Consider the following 3,435-nt stretch of genomic DNA (forward strand, 5'->3'; position numbering starts at 1 on the left):
GCTATACGTAACCTCAAAGCTTGAGACTGAAGTGTTAAGATGCTATACGTAACCTCAAAGCTTGAGACTGAAGTGTTAAGATGCTATACGTAACCTCAAAGCTTGAGACTGAAGTGTTAAGATGCTATACGTAACCTCAAAGCTTGAGACTGAAGTGTTAAGATTATTATTTAGTGTCATCTGAGTCGGTTATGCCTTGGTATTAAGTACAAAACATTTTACAAGTAAATGTAAACTAACATCTGGCATGTCCTGGTGGTTAGGGCTCTCGACTCGCAATCTACGGGTCGCGGGTTCGAATCTCCGTCACCGAACATGCCCTTGCAGCCGTGGGTTATAACGTGATGATTAATCCCACTCTTCATTGGTAAAAGAGTAGCGGTGGGTGGTGCCTTCCCTGTAGGCTTTCACTGCTAAATTAGGGACGGCTAGCATAGATAGCCCTCGTGTAGTTTTGCGTGAAATTGAAAACAAACAAAAAGAAGATGTAAACTAGAAACCGGTATTCTAATTTCCAATGCCGAGTAGTTTGTGTGCAGGACTGTAAATCTGAGGGTCCGTGGTTCGCGTCCCATTCGTGAGACCATGGGTGCGTTTAACAGTGACGGTCAAATCCCACTAGTCGATTACAGTAGACCAAGAGTTGGCGGTGGGTGCTGTTCATTAGCTGCCTTCCCTCTAATCTGTCAGTTCCAAATTACGGACGGCTAGCGAAAATAGCTAACCTTAAGTATCTTTGTGCGAAAAATAACGACAACAAAACTGCTTTGTACGTGAGGATATGTTGTTTTTCATCTCCAAAACACGTGAGGATATGTTGTTTTTCACCTCTAAAACATGTGAGGATATGTTGTTTTTCACCTCTAAAACACGTGAGGATATGCTGTTTTTCACCTCTAAAACACTTGAGGATATGTTGTTTTTCACCTCTAAAACACTTGAGGATATGTTGTTTTTCACCTCTAAAACATTGGTTACTTTATGCCCGGGCCCGGCATGGCCAGGTGGTTAGGGCGCTCGACTCGCAATCTGAGGGTTGCGGGTTCGAATCCCCGTCCCACCAAACATACTCGCCCTTTCAGCCGTGGGGGCGTTATAAGTGACGGTCAATCCCATTCTTCGTTGGTAAAATAATAGTCCAAGAGTTCGCGGTGGGTGGTGATGACTAGCTGCCTTCCCTCTAGTCTTACACTGCTAAATTAGGGACGGCTAGCGCAGATAGCCCTCATGTAGCTTTGTGCGAAATTAAAAACAAACAAACAAAAACTTTATGCCCCTCAGTAGCACAGCGATATGTCGGCGTACTTACTACGCTAGAAGCCGAGTTTCTGCCCCGTAATGGGCAGAGCATAGATAGCCCATTGTGTAGCTTTTTGCTTAATTACAAACAAACTTGACAGACCGAATTATGATATTTGACCGTCATGCATGTAATGCATCCACTGACCCAGATTGTGAAGCTTTTTTTATTATTATTATTATTTCGGCAACGGAACTCAAACCATGAACTCTCGTATTCACAGCCTGGATAAACTACCCACTAAGCCCCGCCTGTTCCAAAAAAAACATAATATAATAGAAGAAATCAATACACATCATTTTCGAATGTTTATTACCTGTACAATTTCCCGCTTCGTGTCAAATCCTCACAAGATAGAATTAACACACGACTATCTGGCGCGTTAAAAAAAACGTAATAATTCGTGCCTTTTTGAAAAATTAGACAATTCTTTATCGGCGAATGATTAAAACTAACAGTAAGGTTTATATTTATCAGTATTGTCATGGTTACTACGTGGCTCACTTTAACAACACAAAAATGTGACTGTGACGAAATTGATAAAAATGGTTTCTCGAAAAAAGAAACCGGAATGAAGAATAGCGTTATGTACAATGTAATTATATTAGAAGAAGGGATATTTATATATTACCAAAACACGCATCTCTAGATACAAATATCAAAACATCTTCATACCTACACACGTGCATGCTCTTTAATATATGAATTAATATATTTAAAAAAAATTTTTAAAAATCGAAAAACTACAACTAAAATGTGTTTCTGCCTGTAACTAGTTTGTGTGTGTGTTTTGGAAATGGCAGGGCGCCAGCTATTGCTGGGTAACATATAACCCTGCCCCCCCTGGGGGGGGGGGCACAGCGGTATGTCTGCGGACTTACAACGCTAAAAACCGGTTTTCGATACCCGTGGTGGGCAGAGCACAGATAGCCCATTGTGTAGCTATGTGCTTAATTTCAAACAAACATATTACCCTCCGTGGGGAAGAAAATTTGGATGTCGGTTATCACTGGAGTAGTTAGCTAGCTGTACAGTAGACTAGTGGTAGAACTTTGCCCAATAAACTGATAATATAAAAAAAGAAACATAAAAAACAAAAGAATGTAGTATTATTGCAAACAGTTGGTTTTTGTTTTTCTTCTCTAGAACCTGATTGTTTAGTCGTGAACAGTATTTGGTATTCAACAGACCCTGCTCATAATTTTTTCCTACCCATATACATGTACTAATATATATACTGCATAACGTGCCATTTTTCTGTCCTTCTGTGATTTTAATCCAAAATGAACACGCTAATGCTAAGAATCAATTTACAGAAATGATTTTGTTTTTTCACGATTATGATGCAGTAAAGGACTTTGTTGTAACCGTGGTGAACATATCGTGTGTTCAGGTAAGAAATGTTTAGGATGGATTTCGTCCTTCATAAACAACACGAATTTCCAAGAAAGAGATTTTGTGTAATCAGAGAAGAAAGACTGTGTTAGAGATGGAGTAACAATAAGATCTTTATCGGAGAAACAAGGTTAAGTAACAACTGTAGAGACGGTAACAGGTACTTTGAACGGTTCCAAATGTAGGGCGGCATGAAGAAGGGTTGGAAGGAAAGATCAGAGATTAGACCGTAGAACGTGGTGGAAGGAGAGATTAGACCGTAGAACGTGTGGAAGGAAAGATCAGAGATTAGACCGTAGAACGTGTGGAAGGAAAGATCAGAGATTAGACCGTAGAACGTGTGGAAGGAAAGATCAGAGATTAGACCATAGAACGTGGTGGAAGGAAAGATCAGAGATTAGACCGTAGAACGTGAAGGCGTGGCGGAAGGAAAGATCAGAGATTAGACCGTAGAACGTTAGGATTTGGTGGAAGGAAAGATCAGATATAACGTTGTAAAACGTGAAGACATGGCGGGAAGAGAGACCAAAGAGCAGAAACAGGACGAAAATGGTAAAAGCCGTGAGAGAGGTTACGATTAAACAGAAAAGCTGATGAGGATAGAATGTATTCGAAGAACAATATTGTCAAAAGAAATCTTGTTAGGAATGATTGTTTGTTTCGAATTAAGCACAAATCTACACAATGTGCTATCTGTGCTCTGCCCACCACGGGTATCGAAACCCGGTTTCTAGCGTTGT

This window comes from Limulus polyphemus, unplaced genomic scaffold (genome assembly GCF_000517525.1).
Source record: "Limulus polyphemus unplaced genomic scaffold, Limulus_polyphemus-2.1.2 Scaffold4120, whole genome shotgun sequence".
In the NCBI taxonomy this organism is placed as follows: domain Eukaryota; kingdom Metazoa; phylum Arthropoda; class Merostomata; order Xiphosura; family Limulidae; genus Limulus; species Limulus polyphemus.